The following is a 22,154-nucleotide window of genomic DNA, read 5'->3' as shown; positions in this document are numbered from 1 at the left end:
AATCACCTGGCTCTGCTGGCAAAAACGGCCTGTAGTAGTCCTCTACAGGAGGATGTGCCCACATTGCAGTGTTAGGGGGCAGCTGCAAAGTGAAAGGACCCCTAATAGGTATTGGCCCCATAGGCCTAGGGGTAAACACTCTTGTGGACCGTACCGGTCCCGGCATAATGATTGTGGGTTGTGCTGCATTGGGTACCGCCGCCGCAAGCGGTCCGGTGGGCTCTGTGCAGCAATTCCCAGGAATAGTGGGTCTTCTTTGGGGCCTGGACGGAGCAGTGTTAGCAGACGGTGGTTTACGGGTGGTGACAGGCACCCTTACCTCGTCTCCTTTAGGCGGCGTCTGGATCCTGGCGGTGGCAATCTTGCGCAGCTCCCGCAACTTTTCCTCCAGCCGGACGATCTGGTCACCGATGCTTTCCGTGTCGGAATCGCTGTCCACTGCTGGCGTCGCCGGCACAGGTACAGTCAACGATGCGTCGGACGCGGCCGCGTCAGGCTCCGGTGGCACATCGGGTCTCCTTCCCTTACGGATATTCTCCAGGGTAACACGGAGTCCCTTGAGATTTTCCAAGTCCTGGATTGTCTTCTCCCGACGAGGCAGCTCGGGGGAAGGATAGGGGCTCACCCATTTTTCCAACACGGTTGGCTGCCAGAAGACATTAGGCCCAATGAAGGAGCCTCGCTCCTGGAAGGCGTGGTGGGCCTGTTCTGGAGAGCGTTCAGGTTCCCGCTCGCAGCCAGAGTAGTCTTCTTCTGCCTCCCAGTCCTCAGGTTCTCGCTTGGGACGGGTCACAGCAGTCGCATATGGGCCTCTCAGGCTCTCGGCAGGGGTGAACTCCACCTCCTCTCCCTCGCGGAGGCTATGCTGATACGAAGGGAGGTAGTCTCTCTTAACAGATCTCCTGTTGACGTATAAGTCTCTGCCAGTTAGGTAGTCTTGTATGAACCCGTAGCCACGGGTTTTGTCAAAGGACACCACCAACCCCTTTCTCCTTTCCAGGCGGGGTTGGGTACTGGTGTGGCGCTCGTGAATAGTCTTGGTTAATTCCTCATAGTAAATTTTAGTTTTTGTGTTCCTCTTTATAGCGGCCTCCCGGATTTCTGCCATCAATGAGGACCACTTGAAAGAGGGCTGAAAGAAGTCTCTCCAAGAGCCATAATGGAGCTCCGGTTCTTTCCCCAGTGGCGGGCAGGCGGGTCTCTCCGGTCCCGGAGAGTAGGCCGGTGGAGCCTCCTCTGGCTCGACACCAACGACATCCGTCTTCAATAGCTCAGGCGCAGACATAGTAGCAGAGCAGTCCTCACTCTCCAACATGCTCGATCCTTCTCTGGAGAGCGACAGGGTGGCGCCAATCAGATCAGCCAGATCCTCCCATTGCACTGGGAGGCCGCCCCCCAAGTATTCCAGTATACGGAAGGCGGAGTCCATGCTGGCAGACATGCAAATGTCCAGACAGGCTATGGCGCCTGACCTTGAACCCTTTCCCGCTTTTTCATCAAAAAGGCGCCAACTTTTCCCGCCTTTTCGGGATGAAGATGACGCAGCAGTAAATTCAGCAAGCTCAGCGGCCATCTTTAGCAAAATCCGCTGTCTATTCACTGACAGCAAGCAGGATGATAAAAAATCCATAAAACCACACTCCGATGTGGCGATTTCTTTCCTCTTGATAGCGCAACACTGCACAGCGCTTTTTGGAGGTTTTAGGCACACTTTGGGTATGTTTTTCAGTCCACAAAGTCCACTTTAATAAAACAGGCAATTTGTCACTTTGGTCACAGGGCAACTGTATAAGGCACAAAGTTCACGCTTCTTGCACTAGAAAGCGTGCGTATCCTGTTCGTGACGCCAAAAGAGAGGTGCAGCGTACTCAAGTTAGGTGTAGAAATGTTCCTGGGTGTTGTAGTGCAATAGACACTAACCTGAGACGGCTGACTCTCTGCAAGGGCAGGTGATGATGAGAAATGTTCGTGACGCCAGTGCCAATTAAACGGTGGCACGCCGTTTGCTGATAGCAGGAATAACTGAGGAACCACGTGATGTTAAAACAGAATTCAAACTTTAGTAGTCATCATTTAGGGACATTGACGGAAGCGCAGTTCCTTTGAAGACAGTTGATTTTCAATACAGTTGATGCAGGCAATATATATATATATATAGCAAGGTGACTTTAGAGTGTTAAACACAGGACTTGCAGTACAGGCAGCTTGCACTCTATTCCTGACTGATCCTGGAACATAGAAACTCTTCTCCAAGGTCCAATGCCCTAGCTCTGGCGTATATCCTTGGTTTTATCTTTATCAAGTACCTCCTCTGTTGTCTTGAGTACCTCTTGCTTTTCTTGACTTGCCTCTGTCTCTCTCTCTGTTTCCTCAGGCTGATTAACTGTAGTGTTCCTGCTTCTGTGTATATCATGGGTGTCAAACATGCGGCCCGCGGGCCGCATGCGGCCCGCAATGAATATCTTTGCGGCCCGGCAGTCTAGTATCTCTGAACATGAGCGCTGCTATCGGCGCGCTCATGTTCTCTCAGCAGCACGGGGAGAAGGAAGCTGTCCTCCCTCCCCCTGTGCTGCTGCCGCTGCCACCAATGAGAAGAGAGGGGGGGAGGAGGGGCGGGCGCACTGCGCCACCAATGAGGAGAGAGGGGCGGAGGAGGGGCGGGCGCACTGAGCCACCAATGATAGGACTATTCCCATTTCCCACACAGAGCGGCGCCCAGCGATGTCTCAGCACTCACCATTAGTCCTGGGCGCCGCTCTGTTCGCCCGCAGTGCCCCATTACTGTCTCCTCTCCTGCTCCACATGCTGCTGATTACTATCGGAGCGATGGGAGGAGACATCAGCTTCACTAGTGGGCGTTCCTTCTCCCTGCACTGCGATTGGACAGCGCTACAGCCAGGAAGAAGGAACGCCCACTAGTGAAGCTGATGTCTCCTCCCATCGCTCCGATAGTAATCAGCAGCATGTGGAGCAGGAGAGGAGACAGTAATGGAGCACTGCAGGCGAACGGAGCGGCGCCCAGGACTAATGGTGAGTGCTGAGACATCGCTGGGCTCCGCTCTGTGTGGCCTGATAGTAAGAGTCAGTCTTTAACACAATACAGGAGGCGGGTGCCGGCAGCAGAATCGCATTGCCGGCACCCTGCCGCTGACAGGGAGCTGCGATCAGAGGCAGTTAACCCCTTAGGTGCCGCACCTGAGGGGTTAACTGCTGATCTGCCAGTACCAGCCTCCTGTATAAAGGGGAAATTTATCATTGGTGGTGCAGTGTGCCCCCCTCAACCCCCCATCCCATTAAAATCATTGGTGGCACAGTGCGCCAGCCCCTCTCAACCCCCCCCCCAGTATTAAAATCATTGGTGGCAGTGGCCACAGGGACCTCTCCCCTCCCCCTCATTGGTGGTGCAGTGGCAGCTTCTGATCGGAGCCCCAGCTGTGTAAGCCTGGGGCTCTGATCAGTTACCATGGCAGCCAGGACGCTACAGAAGCCCTGGTTGCCATGGTAACATCCCTGATGCTGTGTGCACAAGGCACAGAGCAGCAGGGACAGTGTGAAGTCCTATTCACCCTAATAGAGCTGAATAGGACAAGGGATGAAAGATCCCAGGTTCTCGCCCCTAAGGCTACTTTCACACTTGCGTTCAGAGCGGATCCGTCTGAGACGGATCCGCTCATATAATGCAGACGGTGGATCCGTTCAGAACGGATCCGTCTGCATTATATTGTAAAAAAAATTTTTTTTTTGATGCGGCCCACATAAACTTAAATTTATTTTTTTTTGGCCCATGTTAGCCTTTGAGTTTGACATGCTTGGTGTATATGAATTCAGGAGGGGAACCTTCTCCTTGGATCTGGAACCCGGTTACAGGGACTGCATTACCCTCTCCTAGTCTGCAGGCTTCAGGCCTGGACTTGACTCTGACATTGTCTAATCTCTGGTTAGACTAGACTATCAACCTTAGACTGCCTTTCCCTTCCCTGACTGGGCCTTATATAAACTAGGGCTCCCTAGCTCCCTCTTGTGACTAAGAGCTGGAATGACACCCCTAGCAGGCCTGCACATGCAAATTTCACAGTAACAGGGAAGTACATAGCATTACATTATGAAGATGACTCATACCAACCTCCCCATAAATAAGGGGAAACGACAGCACAACAAGTGACCCTTCTGTAGTGACGGGCATTACAGTTCCCGTACACTACACATGTGTCAGAGGCTGTGGATCTTTTCACAGTGCTGACGTAGGTCTGACTACAGGGTGTCAGTGGCCTTTCCTAGACAGTTAGGAGACAATAGGGTGAAACCAGTGCTTCCCCCTAGGTTCTTTATCCAGCATAGTAGACTCAGAGGAGGACTGGCCATAGACCCTAAAGGGAAATTTCCCAGGTGGCCACCCAAGGACTCCTTGCTGCCAGCAGCCATGTATATAAAGATCTGATGGTCTCAGCATTAATTCATGTAGGAGCATCAGGCATTTATGCATCTGGCCAGCAGCTGCAGGTGTCCTCTGAATTCACCTGTATTGCCGTTCTCAGGACGATTGTGCTGCAATGTGGTATTTGGTTCTGATATGTAGTACCCCAGAGGAGGCACTACCATTCTTACACCTAGCTACTGTCTCTAATGGCTAGCAAAGTATGTCATCTGTGTTTTTAATTCCAGATCCTATGATATTGTGCCTTAATAATATTGTTATGCAACTGTTATTAAATATAATGTGCCTGGTTGTCCAGCAGGTGGCAGTATATCTGGCAGAGAGTACCTTTAGATAAAATGGAACTTACCATTCCATTCTCCCCCTTTTGGGCAAAAATGGGCTAGTCCTGCTTCCTACCAAGGGAAGGGTTGCAGGAAACTGAAGTTGAGTTTTAGAGTCCAAAGGGACCAGACATGGCGCAGTAAGGGGAGCTTTTCCCCCCTGCTGCAGGAGGCTTCCAGGGGGAGTAGCTTGGAATGCACCCTGACTTCTTGCAGTTCATAGACTGAGTATTACGAGGGGGTCAACAGCCAAAGACACCCCATTTAATGGTACCAGAACCACTAGAAAGTCGATTAACCAGACTGAAGCCAGAGATTAGCACAGCAGAGAGAGAGAAACCAATGTATTCAAGTTTACCTGCCAGTTTACCCTTAGCTTGCTGGAGCCAAGAGAAACCTAACCCCGGAAAGCGACAGTATCCAGGTAGGAGCACCGTGACTATTAGGGCCACGACATACCACTCTGCATTCCTAAACACTGGGACCCGATCAGCCCTGGGGGGCGGCCCGCCGCAGATGGAGTGGTATTTTGTTGTGCACTATAGAATTAATGGCCCCAACTACTTCTATTTTCCCTGCTTACATGTGTTGACCCTGCCTACGTGTGCTGCCCTGCCTCCTGTCTGTTTGGATCTACCTAAAACATGGGTCCACTTTTAGGATTTTTTCCAGGGCCACTTTTAGTCCCCAGTCCACCACTGAGAAGACTGCTATCACTTAGGGTGCATTCACACGACCATATGTATTTTGCAGACTGCAAAACGCAGATCTAAAGAAAATATGAATGACATCTGTGTGATGTCCGTGTTGCATCAGTTTTTTGCAGATTCATGTTTTTTTTACTGCCTTTGAAGGGACACAACTGGGCATATTACAGTAAAGGGTCACAGCTGGGCATATTACTGTGAGGGGGCACAGCTGGGCATATTACTGTGAGGGGGTACATAACTGGGCATAACTACTGTGAGGGGGAACAACTGAGCATATCATTTTGAGGGGGCATATATCTGGGCATAACTACTGTGAGAGGGCATATAACTGGGCATATTACTGTGAGGGGCACAGGTGGACATATTACTGTGAGGGGGCACAGCGGGGCATATTACTGTGAGGGGGCACCTATCTGGGCATCACTACTGTGAGGGGGCACATATCTGGGCATCACTACTGTGAGGGGACACATATCTGGGCACAACTACTGTGAGAGGGCACATATCTGGGCATAACTACTGTGGGGGGCACATATCTGGCCATAACTACTGTGAGGGGGCACATATCTGGGCATCACTACTGTGAAGGGGGCACATATCTGGGCATAATCTGTGATGGGGCATAATGCTGCATATGGTGAGGTGAGCTCCAACTTGGTGTTTTTACTATAATGCTGCATAACTACTGTGTGGTGGCATAAAGGGGGGATAATTACTATGTGGGGGCAATTAGGGGACTAGGTGGGATTAGGTGTTTAGTTATGTTTTGGGCGGAGTTAGAGGTGTGGCCTAATGCATAAAAAATGTGCCGCACATATTGCGCCTCTACCTTCTTTTTTTTTTTTATAATTCAACAACTTTATTAGTATACAAAGGAGTAAAAAATACACACATCAGACAACTAACTTAATATAATTAACTTACTCTTTTTAAAAGTTGGGAGGTATAATACCATGTTCTATCTTTTTTGCGGAGGTGCGGAACGGACGTACGGATGCGGACAGCACACGGTGTACTGTCCGCATTTTTTGTGGACCCATTGAAATGAATAGGTCTGCATCCTATCCACAAAAAATGCAGATCGGATGTGGAGCATAATAGGGCCTTAGAAAGAGGACAATATCCACACAGAATTTCGCTATGATGATCAGCTAGCAGTCACCAGAGCGGAGGCGCCATCCTGGATTGTGGGACACACCATGGGTAGCAGACAAACAACGCGAGTTTGTGAACATTTATGTGTTTTATTTCCAGTGTGTGTTTGTATTAAGGCTACTTTCACACTAGCGTTTAAGTTTTTTCGGTATTGAGATCCGTCATAGGGTCTCAATACTGGAAAAAAACGCTTCAGTTTTGTCCGCATTTATTGTCAATGGGGACAAAACGTAACTGAACAGAACGGAGTGCGCCAGAATGCATTACGTTCCGTTTAGTTGAGTTCCCAACATGTATTTTGCTTTCCGACCTGGGAAACTGATCAAACTGACCAATGCAGGTCAAAGGGGACGGATCCGTTTTCTCTGTCACAATCTGCCACAATAGAAAACGGATCCGTCCCCCATTGACTTTCATACATCTGGATCCGTTTAAATGGATGCAGACGGTTGAATTATCAGTAACGCTAGCGTTTTTGCTGAACCCTGCCGGAGCAATTACGTTATAGGATGGGAAGATAGGGCAGATAGAGACTGGGGCAAGGTAATGGGACTGGGGGAGGAATAGAAGGAGGGACTAGAACAGTTCAGAAGGAAAGGTGTAGGGTAAAAAATATACATAAACCTCTCAATTGTATGTATACTAATGCCAGAAGCCTGACTAATAACTGTGGAGCTGGAATTAGTGATGTGTGAGGAGGACTATGACATAGTGGGAATAACTGAGACATGGCTGGATGATAGCTATGACTGGGCAGTTAATGTACAAGGTTACAGTCTGGTTAGAAAGGATCGTCAAAACCGGAGAGGGGGAGAAGTCTGCCTTTATATAAAGTCGTGTCTAAAGCCCACAGTCCGAGAAGATATAAGTGGGCGACATGAACATGTGGAGTCACTGTGGGTAGAGATACATGGAGGCAAAAATAGGAGGAGGTGAATATGCAAAAATTATGTATTCCAAAAATATTTTAAAACGCATAAATTGTGCGAGAAACCTTTTATGGGTGCACATTAATTAATGAATTATTAAATAATAAATTATCCACTAGGTAACTGTATATGTAGGTTTTCTCAGTTTTCACCTTTATGAATTCCGTTATTGTTTTCCGTTATAACATGGTTATAACGGAAAATAACGGAATTCGTAAGACGGAATTCAAAACAGAAACCTTTTGAGGCATTCCGTTTTGGTCCGTCATAATAGAAGTCTATGGGCAAGCATAATGGATCTGTCTGGTTTCCGTTTTAAATTCCATCTTACGAATTCCGTTATTTTCCGTTATAACCATGTTATAGGGGAAAGCAATGACGGAAGTGGTAACGCTGATGTGAACCCGCCCTTTTTACACAGCTGCAATATCTTTCTTACCCACATGCATTTATGCCTTCCCCATAAAGTGTATATTATGGTTTGTAATTTCTAAGAATAGCCATCAGGGGTCACCAAAGAGCCTGAAAGGATAGCAATATGGGTATTGTAAAAGGCAATGTAACAATGTAGCCAATACACTGAAAAAATTGTAACATTGAAATACAACTTTTAACTTTTATGGAGCCAGAATATTTATCATATTGCAGAACCGGAATTATTATTTTAGAATCTTTTTACAGAATCGTTTCTACAATTTAATTGAGTCCATACAGATGGAGGGACTGCAGCTCATAAATCCCCCAAAAATTAAGGGTGTCATTTATTAAGATTAATAACCCATGCGCCGGACTCTACATAACTTTGGTGCATTCACCGCTTGTAGCTGGCCAGCTAGGACCTGTCCTAGGTTGCTATTATAGCCTTATATGTGTATACAGCTAGACTTGCCAATAGCCTTAAAGGGACTCTGTCACCACTTTCTAACCCCCCCTTTTAAAAGTATTGTTCTCTCCATGGCGCCCTTGTGATTACAAAGGTGTTGTTATAACATAAATTCACCGTCTCGTTTTGCTAAAAATACCTTTTATCTAACCTGTCAATCTTGTGGATAAGGTGCCCAGGGCGTTTCTGAAGCTCTGAAGCTGCCGCCCGCCGCCGCCGTTGGTGCCCAGCTCCTCCCCTGATCCTTTCAGCGCCGCCTGAATGTAAAGAAATCCGCCTCCGGCTCCGGCTCTCGCTCAGTGCCCCCTCCTCCTTTTCAAAGATCCCGCGCGTGCGCACAGGCCTGTGCTCGTCTAATGAGGAGGTTGAGCGAAGTGCGCGCATGCGCACTTCGCTCAATGAGGCTGATTCTAAATGTCCGCACGGGCGCATCAGGCACAGGCCTGTGCACACGCGCGGGATCTTTGAAAAGGAGGAGGGGGCACTGAGCGAGAGCCGGAGCCGGAGGCGGATTTCTTTACATTCAGGCAGCGCTGAAAGGATCAGGGGAGGAGCTGGGCACCAACGGCGGCGGCCGGCAGCTTCAGAGCTTCAGAAACGCCCTGGGCACCTTATCCACAAGATTGACAGGTTAGATAAAAGGTATTTTTATCAAAACGAGACGGCGAATTTATGTTATAACAACACCTTTGTAATCACAAGGGCGCCATGGAGAGAACAATACTTTTAAAAGGGGGGGTTAGAAAGTGGTGACAGAGTCCCTTTAATACAGTTCATATGTTTATGTGTTAAAGACGGTTATATTTTGTGTTCACAATAGCAGAAAAAGATAATATGCCTTTAAAAGGGTTTTCTCATCTCAGACAATGGGGGCATATCGCTAGGATATGCCCCCATTGTCTTATAGGTGCGGGTCCCACCGTTGGGACCCGCACCTACATCGAGAACGGAGCCCCGAAAGTGAAGGAGAGCGCACTGCGCATGCGCAGCCGCTCTCCATTCATTTCTATGGGGCCACCGAAAATAGCCGAGCGCTGGGCTCGGCTATTGCCGTCTGCCCCATAGAAGTTAATGGGAGCATGGGCCGCTCATGTGCGGCACGCTCCCATTCACTTCTATGGGAGAGGCGGGATTAGCGCTTGGTAGTGGATGGACCCCCGGGAAATCTGGGGTCCTCCAGCCACAGCAATCCCCGCTCCATTCTCGATATAGGTGCGGGTCCCAGCGGTGGGACCCACACCTATCAGACAATGGGGGCATATCCTAGCGATATGCCCCCATTGTTTAAGATGGGAATACCCCTTTAACCCCTTAAGGACCGGGCTCATTTTCACCTTAAGGACCAGGCCATTTTTTGCAAATCTGACCAGTGTCACTTTAAGTGCTCATAACTTTAAAACGCTTTGACTTATCCAGGCCATTCTGAGATTGTTTTTTCGTCACATATTGTACTTCATAACACTGGTAAAATGAAGTCAAAAAAATTATTTTTTTTGCACAAAAAAATACCTAATTTACCAAAAATTTTAAAAAAATTAGCAAATTTCAAAGTTTCAGTTTCTCTACTTCTGTAATACATAGTAATACCCCAAAAAATTGTGATGACTTTACATTCCCCATATGTCTACTTCATGTTTGTAGCATTTTGGGAATGATATTTTATTTTTTGGGGATGTTATAAGGCTTAGAAGTTTAGAAGCAAATCTTGAAATTTTTCAGAAATTTACAAAAACTCAATTTTTAGCGACCAGTTCAGGTCTGAAGTCACTTTGCGAGGCTTACATAATAGAAACCACCCAAAAATGACCCCATCTAAGAAACTACACCCCTCAAGGTATTCAAAACTGATTTTGCATACATTGTTAACCCTTTAGGTGTTGCACAAGAGTTATTGGCAAATGGGGAGGAAATTTGAGAATTTCATATTTTTGTCAAATTTTTCGTTTTAACCCATTTTTTCCACTAACAAAGCAAGGGTTAACAGCCAAACAAGATTGTATCTTTATTGCCCTGACTCTGCCGTTTACAGAAACACCCAATATGTGACCGTAAACTACTGTACGGCCACACAGCGGGGCGTAGAGTGAAAGGTGCGCCGTTTGGTTTTTGGAAGGCTGATTTTTATGGACTGGTTTTTTGACACCATGTCCCATTTGAAGCCCCCCTGATGCACCCCTAGAGGAGAAACTCCCTCAAAGTGACCCCATCTAAGAAACTACACCCCTCAAGGTATTCAAAACTGATTTTACATACGTCGTTAACCCTTTAGGTGTTGCACAAGAGTTATTGGCAAATGGGGATGAAATTTGAGAATTTCATTTTTTTGCCTAATTTTCAATTTTAACCCATTTTTTCCACTAACAAAGCAAGGGTTAACAGCCAAACAAGATTGTATCTTTATTGCCCTGACTCTGCCGTTTACAGAAACACCCCATATGTGGCCGTAAACTACTGTACGGGCACACAGTAGGGCGTAGAGTGAAAGGTGCGCCGTTTGGTTTTTGGAAGCCAGATTTTGCTGGACTGGTTTTTTGACACCATGTCCCATTTGAAGCCCCCCTGATGCACCCCTAGAGTAGAAACTCCATAAAAGTGACCCCATCTAAGAAACTACACCCCTCAAGGTATTCAAAACTGATTTTACAAACTTTGTTAACCCTTTAGGTGTTGCACAAGATTTAATGGAAAATAGAGATACAATTTCAAAATTTCACTTTTTTGGCAGATTTTCCATTTTAATATTTTTTTTCCAGTTACAAAGCAAGGGTTAACAGCCAAACAAAACTCATTATTTATGGCCCTGATTCTGTAGTTTACAGAAACACCCCATATGTGGTCGTAAACTGCTGTACGGGCACACGGCAGGGTGCAGAAGAAAAGGAATGCCATACGGTTTTTGGAAGGCAGGTTTTGCTGGACTGTTTTTTTTGACACCATGTCCCATTTGAAGCCCCCCTGATGCACCCCTAGAGTAAAAACTCCAAAAAAGTGACTCCATTTTAGAAACTACGGGATAGGGTGGCAGTTTTGTTGCTACTAGTTTAGGGTACATATGATTTTTGGTTGCTCTATATTACACTTTTTGTGCAGCAAGGTAACAAGAAATAGCTTTTTTGTCATGTTTTTTTTTTTTTGTTATTTACAAGATTCATCTGACAGGTTAGATCATGTGGTAATTTTATAGAGCAGGTTGTCGCGGACGCGGCGATACCTAATATGTATACATTTTTTTTATTTATGTAAGTTTTATACAATAACTTCATTTTTAAAACCAAAAAAATGTTTTAGTGTCTCCATATTCTAAGAGCCATAGTTTTTTCAGTTTTTGGGCGATTATCTTGAGTAGGGTCTCATTTTTTGCGGGATGAGATGACGGTTTGATTGGCACTATTTTGGGGTGCATATGACTTTTTGATCGCTTGCTATTACACTTTTTGTGACGTAAGATGGCAAAAAATGGCTTTTTTTACACTGTTTTTATTTTTATTTTTTTACGGTGGTCATCTGAGGGGTTAGGTCATGTGATATTTTTATAGAGCCGGTCGATACGGACGCGGCGATACCTAATATGTATACTTTTTTTTTATTTATGTAAGTTTTACAGAATGAGTTCATTTTTGAAAAAAAAAAAATCATGTTTTAGTGTCTCCATAGTCTAAGAGCCATAGTTTTTTCAGCTTTTGGGCGATTATCTTGAGTAGGGTCTCATTTTTTGCGGGATGAGATGATGGTTTGATTGGTACTATTTTGGCGTACATGCGACTTTTTTGATCACTTTTATTACCTTTTTTGGGAAGTAAGGTGGGCAAAATTTCAATTTTCTCATAGTTTTTATTTTTTTATTTTTATGGCGTTCACCGTGCGGGGAAAGTAACATGACCATTTTATAGATCAGGTCGTTACGGACGCGGCGATACCTAATATGTGTAGTTTATTTAATTTTTTTAATTTTTATTCAGTGATAAATGTTTTTTTTTTATCTTAACTTTTTTCACTTTTTTTTACATTTTTGTGACCCAGACCCACTTGGTTCTTGAAGATCCAGTGGGTCTGATGTCTGTATAATACAGTACAGTACAATATATATTGTTCTGTACTGTATTTTACTTACACTGAACAGATCTATGCTTTCAGCATAGATCTGTTCAGCACCATGGACAGCAGGACGCCTGAGCAGGCGTCCTGTTGCCATGGGAACCCTCCCCGTCTGCTCAGAACTTCGCAGACGGGGAAGGGTAAGCACGGGGCTGAGGGGGGCTCTCTGGGGGCTCTCTGGGGGCTCTCTCCCTCTCCATCGGGGGGCTGCAAAGGCACAGCAGCCCCCCGATGGAGAGGGAGGGAGCTCCCTGACCGATGACAGTTAACTTTTTCCATACAGCGGTCCGTACGGACCGCGGTATGGAAAGGGTTAAACGGCTGACATCTTCACAGATGTCAGCCGTTTATACCAGGGTGCCAGCAATGTGCTGGCACCCTGGTACAACCACTAGAAGCCAACGATCGTTCATGGGGAGGCGGGCGGGGGATCGCGATCCCGCCTGCCGCACCGCCCGCCTCCCGCAACGCCCCCACCGCCTGCGACACCCCCCCCCCGCACCACCCTCCGGCATAAAATCGTGCAGGGGTGCAGGGGGGGGGTGAAAAATATTTATTTTAGCCACTCTAAAGTTTCTGATCCCCGCGGTCAGGGACCGCGGCGATCAGAAACTGCAAAAAGCGCAGCAAACCGCAGGTCTGAATTGACCTGCGGTTTGCTGCGATCGCCGATACGGGGGGGTCAAATGACCCCCCCCTGCATTGTTACGGGATGCCGGCTGAATGATTTCAGCCGAAATCCCGTTCCAATTAACCCCTGGGGCGCCGGAATACAGATTTTAAGTCAGGACGTACCGGTACGTCCTGGGTCCTTAACCCCTTAAGGACTCAGCCCTATTTCACCTTAAGGACTTGGCCATTTTTTGCAAATCTGACCAGTGTCACTTTAAGTGCTCATAACTTTAAAACGCATTTACTTATCCAGGCCGTTCTGAGATTGTTTTTTCGTCACATATTGTACTTCATGACACTGCTAAAATTGGGTCAAAAAAGTTAATTTTTTTGCATAAAAAAATACCATATTTACCAAAAATTTAGAAAAATTAGCAAATTTCAAACTTTCAGTTTCTCTACTTCAGTAATACATAGTAATACCCCCAAAAATTGTGATTACTTTACATTCCCCATATGTCTACTTCATGTTTGTAGCATTTTGGGATTGATATTTTATTTTTTGGGGATGTTATAAGGCTTAGAAGTTTAGAAGCAAATCTTGAAATTTTTCAGAAATTTACAAAAACCCAATTTTTAGGGACCACTACAGATCTGAAGTCACTTTGCGAGGCTTACATAATAGAAACCGCCCAAAAATGACCCCATTCTATAAACTCTGCCGTTTACAGAAACACCCCATATGTGACCGTAAACTACTGTACGGGCACACAAAAATACCATATTTACCAAAAATTTTGAAAAATTAGCAAATTTCAAACTTTCAGTTTCTCTACTTCAGTAATACATAGTAATACCCCCAAAAATTGTGATTACTTTACATTCCCCATATGTCTACTTCATGTTTGTAGCATTTTGGGATTGATATTTTATTTTTTGGGGATGTTATAAGGCTTAGAAGTTTAGAAGCAAATCTTGAAATTTTTCAGAAATTTACAAAAACCCAATTTTTAGGGACCACTACAGATCTGAAGTCACTTTGCGAGGCTTACATAATAGAAACCGCCCAAAAATGACCCCATTCTATAAACTACACCCCTCAAGGTATTCAAAACTGATTTTACAAACTTCGTTAACACTTTAGGTGTTGCACAAGAGTTATTGGCAAATGGGGATGAAATTTGCGAATTTCTTTTTTTTGCATAATTTTCCATTTTAACCCATTTTTTCCACTAACAAAGCAAGGGTTAACAGCCAAACAAGACTGTATCTTTATTGCCCTGACTCTGCCGTTTACAGAAACACCCCATATGTGACCGTAAACTACTGTACGGGCACACAGCGGGGCGCAGAGTGAAAGGTGCGCCGTATGGTTTTTGGAAGCCAGATTTTGCTGGACTGTTTTTTTGACACCGTGTCCCATTTGAAGCCCCCCTGATGCACCCCTACAGTAGAAACCCCATAAAAGTGACCCCATCTAAGAAACTACACCCCTCAAGGTATTCAAAACTGATTTTACAAACTTTGTTAACCCTTTAGGTGTTGCACAAGATTTAATGGAAAATAGAGATACAATTTCAAAATTTCACTTTTTTGGCAGATTTTCCATTTTAATATTTTTTTTCCAGTTACAAAGCAAGGGTTAACAGCCAAACAAAACTCATTATTTATGGCCCTGATTCCGTAGTTTACAGAAACACCCCATATGTGGCCGTAAACTACTGTACGGGCACACAGCAGGGCGCAGAAGGAAAGGTGCGCCGTATGGTTTTTGGTAGCCAGATTTTGCTGGACTGGTTTTTTGACACCATGTCCCATTTGAAGCCCCCCTGATGCACCCCTAGAGTAGAAACTCCATAAAAGTGACCCCATCTAAGAAACTACACCCCTCAAGGTATTCAAAACTGATTTTACAAACTTTGTTAACCCTTTAGGTGTTGCACAAGATTTAATGGAAAATAGAGATACAATTTCAAAATTTCACTTTTTTGGCAGATTTTCCATTTTAATATTTTTTTTCCAGTTACAAAGCAAGGGTTAACAGCCAAACAAAACTCATTATTTATGGCCCTGATTCTGTAGTTTACAGAAACACCCCATATGTGGTCGTAAACTGCTGTACGGGCACACGGCAGGGCGCAGAAGGAAAGGAATGCCATACGGTTTTTGGAAGGCAGATTTTGCTGGACTGGTTTTTTTGACACCATGTCCCATTTGAAGCCCCCCTGATGCACCCCTAGAGTAGAAACTCCAAAAAAGTGACCCCATTTTAGAAACTACGGGATAGGGTGGCAGTTTTGTTGGTACATATGATTTTTGGTTGCTCTATATTACACTTTTTTGTGCGGCAAGGTAACAAGAAATAGATTTTTTGGCACGTTTTTTTTTTTTGTTATTTACAACATTCATCTGACAGGTTAGATCATGTGGTAATTTTATAGAGCAGGTTGTCACGGACGCGGCGATACCTAATATGTATACAATTTTTTTTATTTATGTAAGTTTTACACAATGATTTCATTTTTAAAACAAAAAAAATGTTTTAGTGTCTCCATAGTCTAAGAGCCATAGTTTTTTCAGTTTTTGGGCGATTATCTTAAGTAGGGTCTCATTTTTTGCGGGATGAGATGACGGTTTGAGTGGCACTATTTTGGGGTGCATATGACTTTTTGATCACTTGCTATTACACTTTTTGTGACGTAAGATGACAAAAAATTGCTTTTTTTACACCGTTTTTATTTTTATTTTTTTACGGTGGTCACCTGAGGGGTTAGGTCATGTGATATTTTTATAGAGCCGGTCGATACGGACGCGGCAATACCGAATATGTATACTTTTTATTTATTTATTTAAGTTTTACACAATGATTTCATTTTTGGAACCAAAAGAATCATGTTTTAGTGTTTCCATAGTCTAAGAGCCATAGTTTTTTCAGTTTTTGGGCGATTATCTTGGGTAGGGTATGATTTTTGCGGGATGAGATGACGGTTTGATTGGTACTATTTTGGCGTACATGCGACTTTTTTGATCACTTTTATTACCTTTTTTGGGAAGTAAGGTGGGCAAAATTTCAATTTCCTAATAGTTTTTATTTTTTTATTTTTATGGCGTTCACCGTGCGGGGAAAGTAACCTGACCGTTTTATAGATCAGGTCGTTACGGACGCGGCGATACCAAACATGTGTAGGGAATTTTATTTTTTTCATTTTTAATCAGTGATAAATGTGTTTTTGGATTTTTACTTTTTTTTCACTTTTTTTCACATTTTTTTTGACCCAGACCCACTTGGTTCTTGAAGATCCAGTGGGTCTGATGTCTGTATAATACAGTACAGAACAATATATATTGTTCTGTACTGTATTTTACTTACACTTTGTCTGAACAGATCTCTGCCTTTAGCACAGATCTGTTCAGCACCATGGACAGCAGGACGCCTGAGAGGCGTCCTGTTGCCATGGGAACCTTCCCCGTCTGCTCAGAACTGCGCAGACGGGGAAGGGTAAGGAGGGGATCTCTCGGGGGGCTGTCTGGGGGCTCTCTCCCTCTCCATCGGGGGGCTGCAAAGGCACAGCAGCCCCCCGATGGGAGAGGGAGGGAGCTCCCTCTTACTGTTAACTTTTTCCATACAGCGGTCCATACGGACCGCTGTATGGAAAGGGTTAAACGGCTGACATCGCATCATCGATGTCAGCCGTTTATACCAGGGTGCCAGCAATGTGCTGGCACCCTGGTATACCCACTCTACACCAACGATTATACAAGGGGAGGCGGGCGGGGGATCGCGATCCCGCCTGCCGCACCGCCCGCCTCCCGCACCGCCCCCACCGCCCACAACTCCCCCCCTGCACCACCCGCCGGCAAAAAATCATGCAGGGGTGCAGGGGGGGGGGTGTAAAATATATATTTTAGGGACACTAAAGCTTCTGATCCCCGCGGTCAGGGCCCGCGGGGATCAGAAACTGCACAAAGCGCAGCAAACCGCAGGTCTGAATTGACCTGCGGTTTTCTGCGATCGCCGATGCGTGGGGGTCAAATGACCCCCCCCTGCATTGTTACGGGATGCCGGCTGAATGATTTCAGCCGAAATCCCGTTCCGATTAACCCCTCGGGCGCCGGAATACAGATTTCAAGTTATGACGTACCGGTACGTCATGGGTCCTTAAGGACTCGGGATCCATGCCGTACCGATACGTCCTAAGTCCTTAAGGGGTTAAGGACTCGGGAAATAGGGCGTACCGGTACGTCCTAGGTCCTTAAGGGGTTAAGATTCATTTTATAGTGTAAGGTAAGCTCAGTGACGCAGAGAAAACAACAGAAAGCATAGTGTTAATCTGTTGTTGCTGGGCAGAAGTCTAGACCAATCACAGCCAGCTTCTCACACAGCAAGAGTTTTCACCAATCACAGCCAGCCTCACACACAGCCTGTCTGGGAATCCCCCTGGTAGGAGCTGCTGGAATCATTACTCACCAGAGAGAGGAGCTGAACAGACACACAGTTCCAGTCAGAGTCCAGTTTTATGGGAACAAGAGGCCAAAATATTTAGAACAGTTATATAATGTTCATATTGTTAGTATAGTGATTAGAACTGTATACTGAACTAGGTATATGTGTGTTTACTTACAGTTCCACCAAATTGCAAAATACAAATTGCAAGCATTCAGATTCCATATTGCAATCCAAATTGCATACAACCATACTAGATCATACTCAACCAATCTGCAAATAGTCACTGCTAACTGCATACTGCAAGTAGAACTATTAGTTAAATCTCAGAAATACCTCTTAGAGAGATCATAAAGTGCTTAAATAACTTAAAGTGACAGTACAGATACTGAAGAGAGAAATATATCCACCATTTTATGTTGAATGACAAGATTGAACAGTTGAACCACCATCTTATGCATACCGCCATTTTGTGATATCTTTTCAACACATGTTTTGTACATGGACTATCTGCTGCGGAGGCGGCAGTGTTATATATTAAGAAAGGTTTAAGTTAATAAAGAAGTTATTTCAAGAATTTGGTGTGCTCTTTAAACCTACTGTTTCCATAGAACGGCGCTAGAGGAATTACAGAGTAACAGACAGTCTGGTTAGACTAAAAGTCAAAGATATCAAAATTCTTCTAATGCCACAGCGCAAAAGGCACTTCATAGTGCTGCGCCCTGCCACAGTGGAACTATTGCCCTCAGAGGGGGAAGTGAAAGCGCTCCTCAACTTGCACAGTAAAGAGCGCATTAGAGCAGCAGAGCGCCAGCATATACCGCCACGCAGCATCTCAGCGGAGATCTCAGCGGAGCTACCATAAAGGCCATAGAACGTGTGCATTAGTCAAACTGCAGCCGACTCTTAAAGTGGCAAAATGGCAAAGGCAAAATAGTCAGAGAAAGAGCGCCAACCCTCCTGCGATCCCTAGAGAGAGAAAGAGACGCATGGTGGGAGGCCAAAGTCCAGAGCTAGAGTGCCTGCACTGCTATCCACAGAGAGACCACGTACTGCAGTCAGCTAGTTTCCCGCCACTAGGTCCAAAGCCTGCAGCAGCGTATCCAAGCCAGCGTGTCGCAAGTCAGCGCAAAGCAGCGTAAGTCAGCGCAGAGCATCGCATCACATCAATAAAAGACAAGTCTCCTTTAAGACAGACATTTGTTCCAGCAACCTTCAGATCGCAGTATCCTGCTTGTCAGAATAAGGTCAGAGCTTTCCTTTTATTACTTATCATTGCATAACATTTGTTCCAGCAACCTTCAGATCGCAGTATCCTGCTCGTCAGAATAAGGTCAGAGCTTTCCTTTTATTACATATCATTGCATATGGTCTGTGGCATAAAGAGACATTTTTTGTGTTCACAAATAAGAGACTTTAAATAAAAACAACGGACAGTTTGTAGTACACGGACTCTAAAGCATTTAAAGTGAAAGTCATTTATTGCCTGCATTTAGCTGTTGTATTTAGAGTGAAAGTCATTTATTTCTGCATTTGTCAATATTGCATTAAAGTGAAAGGACTCTTAATATTTGTATTGATTGTTATAGCATTAAAAGTAAAATGTCTGAGCTTAGTATTACTATGCCACTGTTAGAGGATACAAAGATAGATAGAGTAGAAGTTAAAGAGCAAGGGAACCTGTCTGAGGTAGAAGAGTCTGATGCAGCATTAGTCTTGCCTCAAGCAAATATAGCCGAAACAGATGAACTAAGACGTTAATCACGTGACAGGAAACCGACCTCAAAGATATTGGAAAATTTGGAGCAAGAAGCAGCGCTGAAAGGGAAAAAGTTTTCCCGGATGCATGATAGGTGGAAATCATACATTAAAGACATTCGTAGAAAGCTAAAGCAAGAAAGTATAAAAAGAAACTTAAGTGATATGGTAGAGACGGTAGAAGAATCTGAATCAGAGCTTATGGCAGCATATGTCAACCTGCGGTCGCTTACGACACCTTCCCAGGACATTGTAAGGAACATGGACACATGTACTGCGGTCACTAAAGATTTAGTAAAGCTCATGAGAGAACTTTCATCTGCAGCTAATCATGATGAAGTTAAAGCAAGAAGTAGAATGAATGAGCTTTTTATGAGAGACTATGCTAGATCCTTAGGAGGAACCACAATCTCAAGTGTGACTTCCTTCGCTAGCAGAAGTGCCACCCACATATCAGAGTCCTCAATTATTTCATAAAAAAGAAAGGAATTAGCTGAACAACTTGCTGTCAAGAGAGCAGAATTTGAAATGGAAGCTGTCATCGAGGCGCAGCGCCAACTGATGGCTGAAAAGGAAGCTGAAATGGATGCACAACGCCATCAAATGAAAGCTGAAAGGGATGCACAACGCCATAAAATGGAAGCTCAAATGGAGGCACAGCTCCATCAAATGAAAGCTTAAATGGAGGCACAGCGCCAACAGATGAAAAATCCGGAAAGGCAAAAAGAAGTTGAGATCGTAGAAGCCAGACTCAGAGCTCACGAAGAGGATATGAATCAGAGTAGTCATAGGTTCAAATATGTTCTAAGTGAAGAAGCAGACTCCTACTTTCCTACTTACGCCTATGAGAATGGAAGGGAATCTCCAGCATTTAGTAAGAAAATAAGTTATTATCCTTCCATCCCTGCTCAGAAAAACAAAGAGAGGCCTAGTCCAGTGTTAGGAAAAAAGTGTGTGAATTTACCCTCTATCTCTACCAGAAAAGAAAGAAATTGACTCACCTAATTCAGAACTAAGTGAGAAAATAGAACCGGATGATTCTATTTTTAGATGTCACGGCAATGCTCAGGAGAGTGTTACAACTATTGTCCCAACAGGACAACAGAGAACAGTCCTCGCTAGACTTCCCGTGCCGGAACCCACTGTATTTTCAGGAGACGTACTGAAGTTCATAGAGTGGAACGCAAGTTTTGAAATGATCATTGAGCATCATTGCTTCAGTCCAATCGACAAGTTATTCTACTTTCAGATATATGGATTTGACGTTTAGTTGTTTAGTGGCTCACCAATTATGTATTATGGATAGAGGTGTTCAGTCACCGGTACACCCAGAAACCATTTGATATGAAAAAATGTATATGTAAGGATGTCATGGCACACTCTCATCTGGTATAGAATGGAATAATTGTTTTGGATTAAAAAATTATTTTATTAATGACATAAAAACAGGAAATGTCTTATATGCTGGTAGAGATGGAATGTATTCAGAATGCCTTTTCTAAATATATAAAATACAAAAATTAAAAAGGTTGAAAAAATTAAAAAGTTTTTTCTTTCTTTTAATCGTGGAAATATAAAAATGGTAAAAATCGATTGAAATTAGTAAAATTAACTCAGGTAGTCTAAAATCGTATTCAGCAGGTGTTTGGCCTAATTTATTTGTTCTAACCTACAGATATGTTATATTGGAGAATTGTCTTAGTATAGGGACTTGTTGTATACTGTAGACTGCAACTAGAATCATTTGTGATTTAAAATTGTAAAAAATCGTTAGTGCGGTTTCTGTGCGATTTTTTTAAAATGTTGTTGTTTTTCGTCTTTATCATTGTAATATTGGTATCTACCTTTGTTTTTAGCATATTTTGCCTGAATTTTATGGTCCATTTCCCAATATTATTTGATTTAATATGTTAGTTAGGTAATGGATCATATGCATCTGCCTATTGTGTTGGGAAATCGTGTTGTCTATGTAGAGCCTTGATAGGAGGATGTATGAGGGAGGGGGGCCTCACGAGGAGAGGAGATAGAGGTGCTGGTAGAACAGCATGACCTCTATTTCTCTGTCCTCAAGAGGCACCCCCATCCCCCAAATTGATAAAAATCAGAAAATTTCGAGTTCAGCATTAAGGCCTGCAGGGGATAGGGTGTCAAATTCATATATTCGTGCAGTTTTCTCTCCGGCCAAAAATACTGATCAATTGCCGGAATGCTGAATCCGACATTAATTTACATTGAAGTGTATTAGTGCCGGATCCGGCATTAAGTGTTCCGGCAAAACGGATCCGGCTTTCTGGTCTCTGCATTCGCAGACCTTTAAAAATGCAAAAAAATAATAATACCGTATCTGTTTTTCCGGATGACACCGGAGAGACTGATCCGGTATTTCAGTCGGGTCCGCATCCAAATCTGTCTGACAAATGCCATAATTTTGCGTTCGGATTGCCGGATCTGGATCCGGTTCCGGCGACGGAACTGCCTGCCGGTATCCTCTGCCGCAAGTGTGAAAGTACCCTTAGGCTCTGTTATGTCCCCTGGACACTCTGTGTCTCTCAGGTGCTGCTGGTAATGCTGCCAGTATCTGCTCAGCAAGTTACACACACAGGCCGATGTACTACTTAACCAGAGCAAGGTTTATTACTCAGAACATTATGGCATTCTTACATGGAGGAGTCTTATTCCAAACAGCTTCTGTCCTTATCAGATGTAATCCCTTCTCAGCCTCATGTGTCTGCTTCCAGTTCCCCTCACACACTGTCTGACTTCCTGGTACAGCTCCTCCTCCCCCATCATGCATCAGGAGAAAGAGGGTA

The sequence above is a fragment of the Bufo bufo genome, chromosome 5, assembly GCF_905171765.1.
Source record: "Bufo bufo chromosome 5, aBufBuf1.1, whole genome shotgun sequence".
In the NCBI taxonomy this organism is placed as follows: Eukaryota; Metazoa; Chordata; class Amphibia; order Anura; family Bufonidae; genus Bufo; species Bufo bufo.
This window is presented reverse-complemented; position numbering follows the sequence as displayed.